This window comes from Onychostruthus taczanowskii, unplaced genomic scaffold, assembly GCF_017590055.1.
Source record: "Onychostruthus taczanowskii isolate IOZ18803 unplaced genomic scaffold, ASM1759005v1 scaffold76, whole genome shotgun sequence".
In the NCBI taxonomy this organism is placed as follows: Eukaryota; Metazoa; Chordata; class Aves; order Passeriformes; family Passeridae; genus Onychostruthus; species Onychostruthus taczanowskii.
The window spans coordinates 404,529-423,122 of NW_024505450.1; the positions used below are offsets into that span (position 1 = coordinate 404,529).

Below are 18,594 nucleotides of genomic sequence, written 5' to 3' on the forward strand. Positions count from 1 at the left end.
TCCACAGAATTTCCCAAATGTTCAAAAAGAAAAAAATAAAAAGCCATTTTAATTTTTCTGATTAATCCAAAGCATTACTCAAGAATGCTCTGTCAGTACTTCCTAGCATTCCCTTCTCCTCTCTCCCAGAATCTCCTGTTTCTAATACTCTATTTGTAGGTTTTAGCTCTTCAAGTCAAGAGTGTAGCTTTTATTCTGAGGTTGTAGAGCACTTGATATAAAAGACATCTGGGTAATTATTGGAGTGCCTAGAACTGCAATAATAACCATAACAATAAAAAAGATGCAGTGCCAGGGATGTATCATGTACCACTCCTCAGAAAGTGGTTCTAGTGGTATAACCTTCTGAGAGTTTTCTAAAAAATTTTGTTATTTCTACTACTATTATGTTTTATAAACTAAATGTGATGATTTTTTTTGTCTCCAAGGGTTAAGGCAAATTACAACCAAATTCCACACCCTCTTAAGATGCTCTACAGTAAACACCTTGATCTCAAGGGTTTTGAGGTTCTTGCCTGTTTGTTTAGGTTTTCAGTTTGTACATTCATTTTGTTTTGCTTTGTAATCCAGCCCTGTCACATTTAATTTTGTATGGCAGTGAGCAATGACTGTGGATACAGAGGTCCTTTCATTTCTCTTGTATTCCACAAGGGCTGTAATTTGTCATCATTTTGTGACAGGAACAAAGGAAGGTAGTTACTGTACACCTCTGGAAGGATCCCCAGCTCCCTACAGGTATTTCTTAACACATAAGCCTGCTCTTTCTCCTGGCTTCACTGAAAGGAATCACAAATCTGTTTCTAAGATCAGATGAGCCAGTCTCACCCATTCTTAGAATCATGTTTGCATTTGATGTCAGTTTTCCAGGGGTACCACATTGACACCAACGCATGCAAATTCAAGAAAAAAATTATCTAAAATATAGTTACTTTTTGTGCTAAAGACAACAAAATAAAGACATTAAAACTTCTACAAGGAAGTGAACCAACACATTTTAACCTAAGTTGGTTAGTGACAATCTCTCTTTTGGTTTTTTTTTTTTTTTTGACTACTAGCAAGGACATATTCTTCCCCCATAGAGAAACCCCAAAGAACAATACAACCACAAGAGTTCATCAGCCAGAGTTAAGTTTATAAAGTGACCTTCATGCAAGCACCTTTGAGAAAACAAATTGAAATGTCAAACCACCTGCAACCAAAGAACCTGCTTAGAAACTTCAGTTACAATGGCAATGCCAAAATTAATACACAAAACTAAAATAGTAACTTAGAACATCCCAGCGCGTCAGAGCACTTTGACAAAAGTGAAGCTCTGAAGTTTTCACCTAGTCCTGTTAGCAGTGTTTCCTTCAGCAGCAGTTTTAACCTCCCACTTGACCTCCTAACCTCCCTGAAATAATTACACTCTGAAAGTCTTATTATGGATATTATAAAAGTTGTGAATTAGTTAGGAACACAACCCACCTGGAGACCCACAGGATGAGAAGCACCAGGGGTCTGGAGCACTACCAGGGTTCCCACACAGTGAGGAGGGACAAAAGCCTCCGCAGTGCAGCAGAGGGCCTCAGACACCAAAACAAAAAGAATTTCACTTTGTTCAAATGCATGAATGTGAGAGAAACTCAGCACAGATGCACAACAATCACACAGACAATCTTCTTCAGTGTTTTGTCTCTCACCTGGTTTCAGGAATTGTCTTGCAGCTGAGATATTGCCATCTGGAAACACCATCTTAAAGGCTTATTACTTGCAGGTACACGTGCATTTCCATGCACAGAACACTCAGTGCTGCAGTTTCAGTGACAAACAGCAGTTTTTGTATCAAGTTCCACCACTTGAGCTGCTCAGTGGGTACTTCTGTATAGTCTTTTCCCAGGTTAGAATTAGTCACTTTTCAGAGTAAAACCTGACACTATTTGCCTCAGGTTATCATGTCATACATGCCTACATTGACAGAAAAGGAAAATATATATGTAGCCTAGTTTCATGCTCAGTGACATTATTTTTAATAAAATATAACAAATGAGATCTCTGTCAGATTTAGCTCTCTGCTTTGTCATAATATGAATAAAATTTCAGACATCTGATGTCTGTGCTGTGATGTGCTTTTCTTCAAATGACTTGTATGACTTAATAGCCAACTTCACAACAGAGTATTAATGGATGAGATAGCTTGAATTCTGATGGTGCAGACATGACTGATAACCACCAAAGCAAAGAGCCCATTTACCATTTTTTGTTGATTACCTCGGTCATCAGCAGTTAAGCTTTTCTCTTTTTATAAAAGAACAGTCTTTCTTTCCCTTTGGGTTTGTGTTGATGGGGGCCTGTGGTGTGGCTGTTCCGTGGGCAGGGGTGAGAGGTGCAGCTTGGTGCAGCCTCCCTTTCATGGAGAACAGAGGAAAGTTACTCTGTTCCCACCTGGGCACACTCAGGAGTATTTTTCCTCTTAAACCATATTAAGCCCATTAAGCTGAAGAAAATAATTTCTCCTGTTTTAAATGGACACCATCCAAATCCAAGCAAATCCTTTATCACAGTTGCCTACAAAAAGTAAAAATATTATGCCTTAGCTGTAGATAATGTATTTCAAGTAATAAAGCCTATCACTTCCAACTGATTTGTTTCACTCTTTACTGTTGGTCTCTCTCTGTAGACTGACAGGAGCTCATGAAGTTTTATCCATCCCAACTGCATGCTAAAAGAAAATATTTTCCCTGAAATACTTTTAAGCTCTCCAAGGCAAGTGGACAAATATATGTGCCTTACTAGAATAGGCACTTTTGCTGCCTGCCAAATGTCTTGAAGGAGTGGCTCCACTGTTTTCAGGGTGATAGCAAATGACACTCAGAGAAAGAAGTCACATCTAGAATTTAAATGAGGATCCTGCACACTATGACCTCATGCAGAAGCTGGAACTTCGATCCTGCCTGTGTTCATGAATAAATTGCAAAGTTCACAAGGCTCTGCAAGTAATGAGATGTGTCTCAGGCTGGAATACTGTGCTCATATCCCAGAGATTCCTCTTTTCTGCTGCTCTTCTGGCCCCCAAAAGAAGGGCAAAGAAAAGCATCACCCAATACATTTCTATCACTAAATGTACTTTTTGTGCTAATGGAATTTTTAATGGAAAGACGGAAAAGAAGAATGCTATTACAAGCAACTATACACCAAGATTTCTTACCATGAGTATTTCAGTCTTAAAAGATTTTCTAAACTAGGAACAAATAAACAAATAAAACAGTTCCAAAAGCAGAAAATTGCTTTGATGTCAAGGAGGACATTAATTCAACTGCCTGAGTTGTGAGAGAAGCCTTACTGTGCTTGGCTGAGTGAGCTTCACTTCTCTTACAACTTCAAATGTTGTCAACCTGTGTTGTGCCCCTTGCACAAATCAGGCTGTAAACCTTGGCAAGAAATGAAACTGCAAATACTGTGATATGCAAAGGCATGTTGCTTAATCATGCAAATGGTATGGTATCTCCCCCCATTTTCATTCACTTAATTTCATTTCTAGGCCATTCAGTCATACAGCAAAGGCTAGATATAAACTCAGGCCTTCAGAGGCTAAGCAGAAGAGGCTCAGATTTCTGAGTAGCAGCTTATCAGATGGATGAGGCAGCAAAATAAAACCAACAACTCTAAACCCAGGCTGTTTAAATGACCTTCAAGTACAACACTGAATAGCTAAAATAGCTCTGCTAAGCTCCAGGCTGCTGAGATACCACTGGGCTGTGACACTGAGCCACCTTCAGCACCAAAGACAGATTATGTCAGGTTTTTCCCTGCATTTTCTGCACGTCTTAGGAGGCTTTATTTTAATATCTGAAGTAGATTATCCCATACCAGTATCAACAGGATACAGACGTAAAGAAAACAAAAAGCCTGCTGTCTTGCTGTTTGGAATTAATACAAAAACTAGGCACATCAGTCACTCATAATTAAAAGTCACTGAATATTCACAATATAAATAATAGTTCTTTCAAGACTCTTTAAAGTAAATTAATTTCACAATATCCTTTTGATTGTTCTAAACCAACAACGACTACTGTTAGCTTCTTAATTTGCATATGAATAGAAACACTAGTAAGGATTATTACAATTGTCTAGTGTACAATAAACTATTTAGTGATTTGTATCATTTTGTGCAGATTTCCCCTGAAGCACAAATCTATGGCCCTACACAGGCCCTCTAGGGCTAGATGGTCCCTCAGAGGGCAGGGGTGGCAGAGGCATGCACTGGAGAAATAGTGGTTTGGGAATTAATGAATAATTAGTGGAATGGAATTCTCTCCTCCTTCCCAGGGGACACTGGACCATGTCCACAAGAGAGGGAATGCTGTGCTGGGACACAGCCAAGGGGAGTCAACACCACTGCAGTCCCACCCAAACTGTACAGAGGGAGGACAGTGACCCTCTCAGCTCCTGGAGACAGCTCCAAGGCCCAGAGAGCCAGTGCAGGAGCTCAGGAAAGAGGCAGTTCACAGCCTGTCCTTGTCCCAGCTGGGCTGTCATCACTTGTGACATGAATTGAGTGTGGCAAAACCCCAAAAGAGCAGAGCTAGGTTTGATCTAAAACCACACTAATTGTATTTAGCTTTCCCCCCAGACTAAACCAGACTGAAGTAAAGCATCAGATTTTCAGCCAACAAACTGTTGGTCCAGATCTGCCCTTGGTACACCTGGAGGACTCAACTGGAGTCAGCTCCAAGTTATTCCTTCAGCACACTCCTTTCCAAGCCCACTGTTGTCAGCCTCTTAAGCAGAATCTCGGGGCACAAATTTGTCACTCTCCATACAAGCCACTCTGTGACTTGCACCTATCAGATTCACTGCAGGAAGGCAGTGGGACAGTTAAAATCACACTACCCACAGTCTTGATCATTCAATATAAAATCTCTTTGCATGCTTCAAGCTGACAAAGCCCTTTCTCCATGAACTAAACTGCATCAGCCCTACAAAGAGTTGCCAGAAAAATTTTGTTCTTTCAACAGTCATAGACCAATTTGGGAGATGAATGGGAAGCTACATCCTCATCTGAGATGCTGAATAACACTGATGTACCTGATCCTGGTACATTGCTGAGCACTCTCTAAATAAAACTAACTTCATATTCTCTACGGCACACGGAGCACCAGATTCACTCTCCTGTTGCACAAAGTATCTCTCAGACTTGTTTGCAGCTACTTTGCATTCAAAGCCTGAATTAATTATTATTTAATTATACCCATTTCATGGCTGTTACCCAGAAAGCATTTCATTAGGCACTGACTGAAATCCTCGGGCCAGCCTTGCTGAAATTAGAGCTTTAGTCACTGTCCTGCTATCCCAAAGCACCCGGAGTTGATCCTTCACAATCAGCTGGGGGGGGGCTCCACCCCCACTGTTATTTTCACTATTGACTCACTGCTGCCACTGTTTCCTACTGAAGATGAAACATTTTCATGGGTTACTCTATTTGCTTATAGTAACCTTATATCTCTAATGCTTGGTTTGCTCCTTTAAAGAAACGGTGTCAGAAATATCAGTTTCTTTTATATCTATCTCAAGTTTTGGACAGCTTTTAGCTTTTTAGGGAAGTGGTGGGCCCTGAGATCATGGAACCTTTTTTCACCCCTGTCCAGACAACATATTTGTCTCGGAGTTGGCAAATTTGGGAAGAGATTGAATTGTTTTCCCACACAAGGGACTCTTCCCTTGCTCAAGATGAACTGGGCTTCATCTGCATTTATGGATAGAATTGAAAAATAACGTATCATGAGATATTTTCCTTGCTCTAGCTGACCCTGCTTAAGCAGGGGAGTTGGACCAGATGAACTCCAGAGGTCCCTTCCCACCTCAAACATTCTCTGACTGTGGGAAATAGGTTCCCATAGGAACAAGGCTCAAAACTGCTGAAGAACAGAGTCAGATGGACAGGAAGAATGCTAAGAGGTAAACGTTTAATTAACAAAAAAGTTAATCAGTATTGATGTTTAGAAGTCTAAACTTCAGTGCCAAAGTTGAGAAGTCCTACTTCAGTGCCAAAGAAGCTGAAGTAAACATCAAACCTGACACAGTATTTGTAGGTAGTGTTATTTCTTCTTAGTGACCTTAACTACAGTGTTATCTCCGGGAATATTGGTCAAATCATAGAATTCCTTCAAACTTATGTGCAGCAAGTTGAGTCTGCAGAGGGCAGATTTAACTTACTTGAAATCTTCTAATATCATGTGACACATGATATTAGAAGATATCTGGAAGCCAGAAATGGGCACCTCATGATTATGGAGTAACAGGATACAGTTACTCCATAATCAAGAGGTGTGGCTCCTGCTGAAAGTGGGGAAATTAGATCCCTCAGAGTGCTAACCATGTATGTCACACATCTGGCAGAATGACATGTAGCTCACTTGACAGCTCAGATTTAAATGTGCCTTGAGTGCTCAAGAAGGTCCCAAGAGTCTCAGTCTATCTTTCACAAACACTCACAGTTACTCCCGTGACTATCATATTGAATATAAAAATGCCATCTGGGGAAAAAAACAACCTGCTCCAGAAATGCTTACATGCCCCGCCCCCCAATTCATAATTGCTAACAAGAATGAGGTTAAACTTGATGTTTCAATCAATGCAGTAGGTAAAAGGACTTAGTGTTGTGACTGCATTGGACACAAATAAATTTAATTATGATTGACAATAATTTGATAATTTGATCCAGCAGTGCTGACAGCACAAAACCCTGAGGTCAGCTGGTACCCAAAATATGCCCCATATCATGCAGGCACAATTTAACAAAAGAAAACTTTTTAGCACACCGTGTCTCTCTAATGCAATGGTATTTGAAAATTTCTATTTGAACAGCTGAAGATTTCCTCACAAAAACACATTTAAGGACAAGTAAAAAAATTAAGGATTTGGTTTTGTGTTAATATAAAATAGGGGATCAAATTACACCCCCAAAGCAACATGAAATTTACAGCTCTGATTTACCATGATCTACTTCTTCCATACTGAGTTCTGTGGTCACAGACCTCCATCCCAAAGGCAAAGCAGCATTATCTAAAAAATTCCAGGTTTAATGCAGTAACCTGCATTTTTTTCATTTTTAAAATTTTTATTTAAACCTCATGCTATTTTTACCAAAACTAGTGAGTTCATGAGCTGTGTTGCTATTTTTAACTTCCCAAACTGCCATTTGTGAGTCAGTCAATGCAGACTTTACGGTTTTAAGGCTAATTTGAGAGCTTGAAAGCACCAAAATTGCTGAAATTGAATATGCATGCTGAACAAATCACTACGTCTTTAACACAGCAAGAGCAACAAAGCTCCAGTGTCCACAAGCAGGGCAATTCCCTGCCAAAAAACCCCAAAGTTAATTATGTACTAACATCAGAATTACTTAAATGCATTCCTCAGCTTTTCCACTTGATTGCTTGGAGCCTTTATGGACAGCCAGCTGAGCAGACAGGCTTGGCATAACACAGCTATTGCTGTAAAATCTGTGCAATCATACTTTAGGAGAAATAAAAAATAAAAAAAGGAAAATTAATTCAAGAAATCCAACAACTATTTTTAAAGCCAACAAAAATTAAATCCCCACCCCCCAATTTCTTTAAAGGCATACCATTATTTATCCACTGCAACAATCAAGTGTTATTTCTGAACCCTCTCAACTGAACTGAAGTTCCAAGAAGTCCTAGCTGTGACTGCCACTTGGCTGACATGTTGGCAGATCCATGAGCCAAAGAGGATCACCAGTTCTTCACTCTGCTCCGCCACATGCCACGATTTCCGTACTTCCACGTGCTTACCTCTAAGCATGACGATTTGGATTGTATTAAATTATAGTTTCCAGAGTTGTGGTAGCTTTGATGATATCAACAATTACTTTCTGTGATGGCCACTGACCTGCTCTGACAGGAATACACACCTTATTCCTAATGGGCATCCAGCTGGCTTTAATTTCTAGCCACTGGCTCTTGAAACCACCCTAGATTAAAATCTCTAGTATTCCATTTTTTCTTTGGGAAAAATACATCCACTTTGTAAATACATTCAGGTTTGAACTGAACTCAGCTCTTGCTAAGAGCTAGTTTGATTGCTGATTTCAAATAAATTATCTGACAAACATAGCTCTTTCCTTGGCTTCCAAATCAATGCAGGTTTTCTTTTTTCAGAGTTACTCATAAATATTCAATCAACATTTTATGTGAACAAATAATTTCTGACATTCTCTATGCTCCCCAATTGGACAAATGATGGTTAATCAGCAGGACAAAAAAAATCCCCTATTCACAGAAACACATTGTGGATACAATAATTCCATAAACATTTCTGCAAATAACCACACTCTGCAAGTGCAGAACAATATCAGGGAGAACCTAAGCTGAAGCTGAATTGCTGATCAGAATCTGAATGAAGGCTATAGAAGTAATATGGCTCATGTAATTACAGAGGGAGTTAAATATGCTTTCATGGGAACTGAACTTGGTCCATGAATTTTAAATGAGCCAGTGGATGACTTCAATAAATGGTCTGACATAATCAAACTATCAATAAAAGTAAAGTAACTATAAAGTGAATTTTCCATCTATTGTATTAACTACCTTCTCTAATAGTTAATAACACACTGTTAAGAATTTGAGAAACAAAAATCTGACCTTCAGAACTTCTGTGTCTGATTAAGCAACAAGAGACAGTGTAATATTAATCAAAAGAATGTTTAAATTGACAACCACCCCACAATTACTACATCATCCATCTCCAAGTGCTCTCCATGCACTCCAATAACTATTAGTTTTATGCTGAATTTAGATTGTAAGCGACAATTGGTTTTAAAAACTGCTGATTGAACTGCCAATTTGCAGTGAGAAGAGACATCTTTAAAATACGGATAACTCTAGTAACAGCTACTTAATATCCAACTCTGATCTATTTCAAATTAATGCACTTCAAAATGGGAAATGCTCCCATAGTATTAGATTATGAGACTAGACCGCAGGTACCCAAAACAGCTGCTCTGTTTCTCCAAGAGTGTGAAATAAAACCATTTCCAAATTAGCAAAGGAAAGCCCTTCCCTACTTTTGTGGCTGTACTACATCTCATCCAAGAAGTGCTCATTTGCAAAGTGGCTGAGGGAGAGCTCGCAGAGAGCAGCTTTGAGCCCCAAGATCAGGGCAGCAACCAAGCGCTGCAGAAAGTGGCAGCAGCCCCAAAACCACAACACCCTGAGTATTTTGGGGGTGTGGGCTCCAAAGCCCTTCAGCACCAGCCCACAGCTCTGAATCCAAATCCAAAATCTAGTGTCAGGCTTATCATCTAGCAGCCCAGCAATATTTCACCTTGACATTTTCAAATATTTCTGATATTTTAATCTGCTGAAATCAATTTGACCAAAACTAGCCTTACCAAAAAAAAAAAAAAAAAACCAAAAAAAACCCCCACTTATTAGAGCATAGCTCAAGGAAAAAAAGAAAAAGCCTGGAAATGTATGTGCATTTTAATTTCCTAGATGAGAACAGGTCTGAACTGTTTTATAATATTCAGGACAACGTCTCTAATCTCTTCTAAATTAAAAAAGTACATGAGAGCTTGAAATCCTGTAATAATTTTAAATTCCTAGGCACTGAAGTTGCTCTCAACAATTTGTTTCAATTACATTTTCAATGCACGGGTTTTTTTTATTACAGATATTCTGGACAAATTGCCTTAAAAATGTAAACTAGGGAAGAAAGCTCTTACAGTAACCATGAGAAGCTCAATAATAATTATTTGAATAACATAAAATTAAAAAAAACAACTATCAAAAGAGGGCATTACATAGCCTGGAAATCAATTAGTTTTATATTCCATTTGCCTTCTTCCAGCACCAGCCTCACCTATTTAACAAAATGCTGAATAAATTGTTTCTGGTCAAACTATAAAGACAGCAGATATATGCCCCTCTCCTTCCATATCAATAACAGACATAGCAACTGTGGACAAGATATCCAGAAATGATGATAAAGATGGATTTAGTCATACAGAAAGACAACAGAATTCAAGATGAAGAGAATAACCCAAAGGCAAATGCAACACCTAAGCAATACAGAAAACAGGCAAGGTAATGATAACATGACACACAAAACACAAAGTGAAAATCACTTCATAAATTATTAAAATAAAATCTGTGAGGAACCTTCTGTGACGTATGTTGTGGAGGCCACTGGCCCTACACAAAAGGGTCCATTATGGCTCCTTGGAAGGACGGACCCTAAGTTGGAAAAATCTCCCTGTTTAGATGACTGAGCAGAGCCTCTCCCAGAATGCTCTGTTGTGTATGCAAATGTACCCCAGTTCTACCTCCCTGGTTGGCCCACTGGCCTCTCCACCCCTTTTTCCTTATATGTATATGCCCTAGAATGTTCTCCCTTCCCTGCTTACCCATTGGCCCCATTTTGCTGCAGTGTCCCACCCCCTTTACCTTATTGGCTGGCGCCCCTTGTCCCGCCTCTGTACCGCCCTGAGCCCTCAGCCCATTGGCCCCGATGCTGCGCTGCACCGCCGTCCCCCATATTTAAACCTGGGCCTTGCCCTGTTCTTTTGGCTTTGGCCCTGGACCCCAGGGACAAAGGGCTTTATTCCAGCCTTTGTGAGCGGCTGGAATAAACCTCCTCCTCCCTGGAACTCCGCACAAAGACCCTTCCCACTACTTTGTCGTTGGTGATTCTGCAAGAGAAGTGTGTGCTGGAGTGAGTGTGTGTGTCTGTGTGTCTGTCTGTGTGTGAGTGTGTGTGTCTGTGTCACCGAGCACCTTCATTAGTGGAGTCGCTTCTGGAAGGTCGCAGCACCGCTGCCTCTCGCTCCACTGCCAACGGGATAGCGGCTCGTGACAGTGCCGCACCATCAACTAACCAGCTTTTCTTAAAAGCAATAAATAAAAACCCTCCCAAAGACATCACACAGTGAGAAAATCCCCAGTCTAAGCCATGCGGTCCAGGGGAGGGGAAGAGATGTGTTAAATGATTAATTGGTTAATCCCACTGTCTCTCCACAGGAGCATCCTCTGTGGTCTCAGGGTGGTGCTCTGAGCCCTCCACAAGCTCTCTCACTACTATTTTTTGCTGACACAATGCATTATTCTTCTCTGCAGTAATGTGATGAAAGCTGAGTTTATCAAGTCTAGGTAAATTACATCAGATTTTTTGCCAGTTGAAGTTTCTATTATCTCTATGGAAATCCTGCTTTACTAGGCAAAAGCTGAGGAACTGAATATCTTTGAAAGCATTTTCTGAGTACCCTTCTGACATTGCTTCTGATCAGCATTTGCAATTTTTCTTCCCATTAAAGGTTAACTTATGCTTCTCTATCTTTTCAGCACATCTTCTAATATACAGAAAATTGCACCAGTGCCTCTACTGTAAAATATTAAATAGTTCTGCTGTCATAAAAGAGCTCTTATCCATTCTCTAAGATGAGCATTTCCCTCTTATTTAGAAAAATGGATGAATGAACAGATACAGCATATTACAGACTACTGCTCTTATTCCTGTTACATTTTGTGGTTAGGGGTTTTATTTGCTTTTTCAAACACATGTCTTCCGTGGCACTGGTCAAGTTATCTTTGACTCTCCTGCTACATCTGTCTGCTTAAAAGAGCAGTCATTTCTCAATCAGAAAAATACTTGGCCATTTTGTTTTCTTTGAGCCTTCTTGGCTCTAAATTTTGAAGTAATTCTTAATACTCTTTCTCACAGCACTTAAAATAACTGAACAACTTTTTCAATTCTTGCTTTTACACTTCAGCTCAGGTCCTGAAACCTCAATGTCTGGCTTTAGCCAGATCAGTAATTTCACCTTACTGTGGTATTTTCCTTTTTCATTATTCATGCTCAACTTCAGCAGTGAGCTTGTACACTAGGGAAGAATACAGATTTCAGAAGGATATAAAAATTTTAAAGTTCTTTTTCATTCTAGATGATTCTATTGAAACAAAGATAAAATTTCTTCAAAACAAAACCCTTTCTCCAAGACTACAAAAATTCTATATGCTTCCAAATGAGAAAATCAATGTTACTCTTTGGAAAAAAAAAGATTATTTTTCAACTCTTTCATTTCACCATGGTTGGAGTTTCAGTTCCAAGTGATCAGTTCTCTCAATTCTCACAGGTACATGCAATGTTTTCACACTATGGTTTTGAACACAAAAATAAATAAGCAGAAATATCCATTCCATTATTTCCAAACTGAGGGATGTAAAAGATATTCCCTCTGATACAGAATAATGCAGTTCTACAGCTTTTTCTCTCTGCTTTTATTTTCAACCAATGAAGCGTAATGTACAAAAGAACTATCCCAGGTCTGAAACCTGAAGAAGGCCCTCTTGTGCTGATTCTTTTGAATTCCAGTGCCTTTTACCCTCTGAACAGAGAATGACATTCATTATGTCTGATACTTTCATAAAATGAAGAGGCAGGTTGGTCTCTGTCCTATTATTATAAAGACTCTTATTCAGTTGCAAAATAGAGTGTACAAATCCCTCACCCATCAGGTCCACACTCAAGCTACAAATTCAACACCACGGATCTTCACCTGCAATTAAAAACTCTCTTATTTAGGTTGGAAAAGACTTTTAAGATTAAGTCCAACTGCAAACTTAATGCTGCCACAGCAAGTACAAAAAAAAAAATTACTCATGGTAAATGGCTCATTATAAAACTACTCCAAACCCAGAAATCAGATTAACAGATTCTCCCTCTGAAACTTTGCACTGTGGAAAAGAATGAGAATTGGCCAGAATCAAACTGAAGAAAAAAAAAATATTCAAAAAATGAAGTATTATATAATGTGAAGTATCTTCATCCACAACACATCCCCAAGAAGAAAGCATTGCACTGCCTGTGCTAGGCCAAGAGGGACTGGGTGCTTTTGGAAGCCTTTGAAACATTTCTGTAGCTCTCTGATGTACCTGTCATATATTCTAAAGAGGCTGCAGCTTTGAATTCATCTTCTCAGGTATATACAGGAAAACTCAGCTTCGAAAAGGATTGCAAAAAACTAGTACCAGATTTTGCTTCCCTTGCAAACAAGGTCACAATTCCTATTAACTTTACTATGATCAAAACCAGGATTTATGCACTAAAAGAAATCAGCAGAAATAGAAATAGACTTAATAAACTACTCAGCAGGAATATCTTATATAAGTCATTAATTGCTACAACAATTTACAGAATATGGTTAAAATAAAAAAAAAATGATTTAATAATGCTGATAACCATGCTTGCCACGCAGTTTCACTGACTCTCTACATTATCTTCTATTACTTGGGCATCTACCAAACTGAGCAATCTAGATTGCGGGGGGGGAAGGCTATTTATTGTGGAAAAGCATCCTTGCTCCCAGAATCAAGCATGTACATAAAAGTCTGAGTTAGGCCCAGTGCTTAGATCATTCCACAAGAGTTCATAAAAAGGCAAAGGACAGCCTGTAGGACAACATGAGCTGGCAGTGCTGTCAGATGCAGCCCCTGGAAGGAGAGGAGCACATACCCTGGAGTCAGGCTGCCTCTCTGGATGGGAATAATGACAGACTCACTTTGGCTGGACAAAGGAGTGTGCAAATCCCTCAGATCCACACACAGAAGCTAAAAATTCAACACCATTGATCTTCACCTGCAATGAAAAACTCCCTAATTTAGGCTGGAAAAGACAGTTAAGATCATCCAGTCCAGCTGCAAACCTAACACTGCCACAGCAAGGACTTGCTCTGTTCACCATCTGACTGCTTACTGAAAAAGTACCTGGACCAGGATAGAACTGGATGCTTCGTACAGTTCGGGTCTGTACAGCCCTCTGAGGGTCTGCACAGCCCTCTGAGGGTCTGCACACATGAAAGGATCATCCTCAAGGAGGTGATGGCCCAGCTCAGCCTACCATGTGCTGCCAGCTCAGGCTGCCCTGTACACAGCTGCTGAAGGTGTCAAACATTTGCCTCCAAGGGTGTTCATGTGTTCATGAACACCAGCCCTGAGTTTTTGTGTAACCGAGAGCTGTTAAACAGCTGCTGTGCTCCCTCTTACTGTCCACAAAAGGCTGTCTGAAATGTTTTTATTGTAGACACTTCATCTTCAAGGCAGTGATTTTTCAACTCTGAAGGGCCAGTCATTGATCCATCTGCAGGTTTTGTTGCTTTCTCCCTTATTCCCCGACAGTCTGCATCTGTTGCATGTGGGGCCTTCTGTTAAACTATTTTCTTGCACTGAGTCTCAGTTTGCAATGATTATGTGTTTTACACACACACTTAACAAACTTCTAAATAACAGAAGATATTTTCTGAAATGTATGAAAAATATCTGTGTATGAACAGTCACCATGCTAAGAGATTTGATAGAAGAAAACATAGCTTTTATAAAAATATATATTATAAACACTTTAAAAGAAGCATTCATGAACCATACAAAGAGTATTTAGAAGTTTCTGGGAGATTTTTGCAACTGCTCCCAGTACTTCAGACACTGTGCTTAGAATACATTATGCTTTCAGGTCAGAGTCCTGTGCAGTGTGAACTGGCACAGCTTTTTGTGTTGGCAGGACTCTCTTCCACTGCCTTGAGTGGAGATGCAATAACTCATACCAGGCAGGGCTGCAGTCACTGGTGTCAGTTGTGCAATCTCTTGCAAGAATATGAAATTATATAATTGGGTGTCCCTTCTCACCTGCATTTCTTTTCTAGTGATACTCCCCATTTAGTCTTCTGACCCTGGTCCTCAACTTGAATTCCTCAGAATCTAACTGGTTTCTATTGATTTTCACATCACTGGATGAGCTTTGGGGTTTAACTGCTTATAAATTGAGAATTATATGAGCCAGAAGCTATTGAACAAGGGAAAAGAACTGCCCATTATCCCCTCAGTCACAAGCAATTTTAAAAATAAAGCTCTACTTAAAATATCACTTCATTGATTGATGCTACTTATTTATTATATAATAAAGTCTCTAATAATGTGGTATTTCATTCTCATATAAGAATCTTTTAAACTATCACTAAGGAGCCGTTTTAATCCAAGTGACATGTTGTCATCAGCCTGCCTTCAAGATTACAAACCTGGTTAAGCAGCAGTCTAAACAACAAACCAGGCTCAGGTAGATCCCAGAACCAGGAACAGAATACAGTCAGGCCTGGGGCATGTATTTACTGCAACTACAACAACCATCTTTTCCATGCAGAACAGGTGCACAGCAGGAAATAGATCTTCTAAGACCTAAATGTAGGACTGAATTGTTGCTTTTCTTTAACAAGTTCAGGAATTAAAACAATACCTTTATCCACTTCTATATGAACCACATAAAACCCCAGAGCCTCACATGAAGTTTATGTTTTAGTTACTGTTTTGCCAGAACTGTTCTTCTGCCTTCACATTTATCTCCTCTCACTGCCTCCTGATTCCCTTAATCATCACTCTGATGGGGAGCTGTTGTGTTTTCCCTCTGAGCTGATTTTATGTGATTAAAGCAACATGATTTCTACCATCACTAAACAGTGTATTAGGAGCCTGGTTTAACTCCTGTAGTTAACTATTTTACCATGTTGCATTTAATTTTTTGGCTGTTTCAACAGTTGCAGAAGCCGGGTTTTGTCCAGCTGTGCTAAGCAGCTGTACAGCAGGAGAGGCTTGATATGGCAGACACTGAAAGCCCCTTACCAATAGTGGCCAGCAGCACATCAGAGGTACCAAAACCACCTGATGGCCTTGCTCTGTGCACATCTAACAGCTGCCTGGTACTGTGGTGGCTGCAGGAGCAGCAGCAGAGGATCAGGTGTGATGGGGATGTTCCTGCAACACTCTGTGCAGGAGAGTTACGCCAACACTCTGTGCAGCTGTACAGATGGAGCAGAAATGACAGTGCTGGTTTGGGCAGAGACTGTCTAAACACAGGAATGGAAAGGTGTGATGCTTAGGGAGAAACACTCTTCAGCAACAGAATCAGGGGAGGACAAGCTACTTAGACAGACATGCTGTTCAGATGCTACCACTTAGACAAGGACCCTCTCAACAGAAACTCTAATTATCTGGGCAGCATTTTGTAATTAATTCCTTCTTACCAAAGGTAAAGGAATAGCAATTATTCCCTTAAATTCATGTGAGTGCATTGCAAGATCATCACCCTTTTTTGTTTTTCCACCAGTCAGACATTCAAGGTGCTCTACCCAGTGAATGGTACCATAACTCCTGAAGTGTCCAGGCTCCTGGGGACCAGGACAAAACACAGCTGCCATGGAAGGCCCCCTCTGAACATGAAGGGGTGGCAGGAAACACACCTAATCACAGACTGTAGTTTTTCAAGTGCCTTCTGTCTTTTCAGACCAAGCCAAACACCCTGCTGTGAGGAATTCTTTCACACTGGTAGTATCAGAGGACTACAGAAATGGACAGATTATATTTTTTCTATTCCATCTTAGTATTTAACCACACATGAGATTTGCATCAGTTTATCTGCAGAATGGAAGTATGAAATAAACACAGTTATAAAGCACTCCAAGATACTTGCAGGAATGAACTGTGAATATGCCAATGTTCCTTACAGTAGACACAGAGTAGACTGTAGAAAGGTTTGGAAATCTGAATCACAGAAGTCTTAGCATCACTAGTCCTGATTGTATTTTAAATGAAACAGAAAAACCACGGGAAAATGTACTGCTGGTCATTTCATTGCAATATTTTGGGATATTTCCTTGCCATTTTCTACTCCTTTTAATTATGAAGCTACACATGATGTTTTTGATACTGTCTAAAAAAAAAAAAAAGGAGCATGGAATTTTAATATCAGGTCTGCAGTTCCCTTTTTATTGACTTTGACAATTTCTTTCCTATATAAAGCATATTAAAAGGAAACAATAGCTGTACCTATGATTGTGAAACAATTCCTTGATGTCAAACACCTTATCTAAGCCACTTCTCATGCAAAAAGATGAGAATTTAGAAACATCTGAAAGCAGTTAGTGGAGGAAAAAAAGAAGCTATTCAATTTAGAAGAGGGGCTGTAGTAGTAACTAATAATAGCAACTTAACTGCATGTGAGGGAGTGGTTCCTGGCAGTAAGATATATTATTGCACATCTAGATGCAAGTGTGCCAAGTGGTGGCAGCAATAAAACTGTAAATGGAATAGCTACAACAGAAAAACTTTGCATCCAAGCTAAGAACAGCATCACCCAAACACTCAACCAGGCAGTCCTGAATCAGGGCACTAATCTGTTTTTGTAAGGACTGCCAGGTAGGACTGTAAGGAAGGAAAACCAGCCTCCTTTATACAGCATTTCACCACTACTAGAATAAAATTAACATCTTTCCAGTATCTTTTGTGGCTATTGGAAAGATCACTAAGATTAAAAGGAATATTTATACAAATATTTCCAATATGTAAGAGAAAAAGTACATGGCTGGACTGCAGCTCTGCTTAAGCAAGAGATGCACCATTGCATCTCATAGAAGTATGCTGAGTGATGTTAGTTCCTTCCCTCTCAATACCATAATCCCTAACACAGAAAAAGTCTCATTCTCTTTTGAAAAGTTCTCAGTCATTACCAGGATCTTACCCAAATATAGGCCCTTTTGGATGTTGTTTTTAACATTAGTTACAAAATTAAATACATAGTAATGTGGAGGAGACACATCATTTTAATTATGAAGGAGAAGACTCTTGTCTAGAAAAGTTCCCCTTGTCTCCTTCTCCTCTCTCATTTGTTTGCTGCTGTCTCATTGGTACAGAACTCGAGCTGACATTCAAAGGTAGCTCTTTATCTGGTGAATACTGAACTGTGCTAATTGAAGTGACTTTCCTTATTGTTCTTTGTCTCTCAACTATAATTAAGTTTCTAACTGGAATTTACAGGCATGCCTGCAGTGTGTTGCTCTCACAGATGAGGTGCCATGAGAGTTATGGTGCCCTGCCAGGGGATGAGGAATAGTGGCTCTGGCTCAGAGGTGAATTGCACAGTTCCTTTGCAAACACTGGGGACCATCTTGCAAAGCTCCTGCAGGCACACTGTGGTTCCCACACCGTTATGTGACAGATAAGGCACAGCCAACCACTGAGTGAGCCTGATGGATAGGATTTTCAGATATTTCTGGCTTCATCATCCATAATCTACTCAAGCACAATGCCACTAGTGATCGGTATTAAAGGTTCTTGGTGAAGGAAGCCAGTGCAGAACAGAGCTGCAGCATGTGCAACTTGGCAGGGAAGTAGAGAATCATATCTGCAGCTCACCCAACTCATGTTTCCAGTTCAATATGAGGTCCAGGCACAGGGGACAAGACCACCCTGATGCTCTGTGTTTATTTCTGAGATACTGTGAGGATTCATTTGCTGTATAGTCAAATCAGGTAACTGACAACTCCTGGGTAAAACCACATTCCAATAACCCCACAGGGTAGAGTGTCATGGGGTCCCTTCAAGAAAGCAAATATAAAAGCTAGTCAGGTAGAAAAATCATTCAAACTGGAAGTATTTTTCACTTTCTCTGGTCACTCCCACATTTCCTTTACGTCATTTTTGCATATGTTACTTTTAAGATTAAGTAATCTGCACATCTGTCTTTGACAAGCACATTTGAGGCCATGCAACATTATTT

The 18,594-nt window shown here is 39.8% G+C and overlaps 1 protein-coding gene across 2 annotated transcripts in view; it reads right to left on the reverse strand.

Annotated features, from left to right (window-relative positions):
• Positions 1–18,594, reverse strand: part of GALNT18 (polypeptide N-acetylgalactosaminyltransferase 18) — a 210,774-nt gene that overhangs the window by 26,017 nt on the left and 166,163 nt on the right. The window lies entirely within an intron of this gene.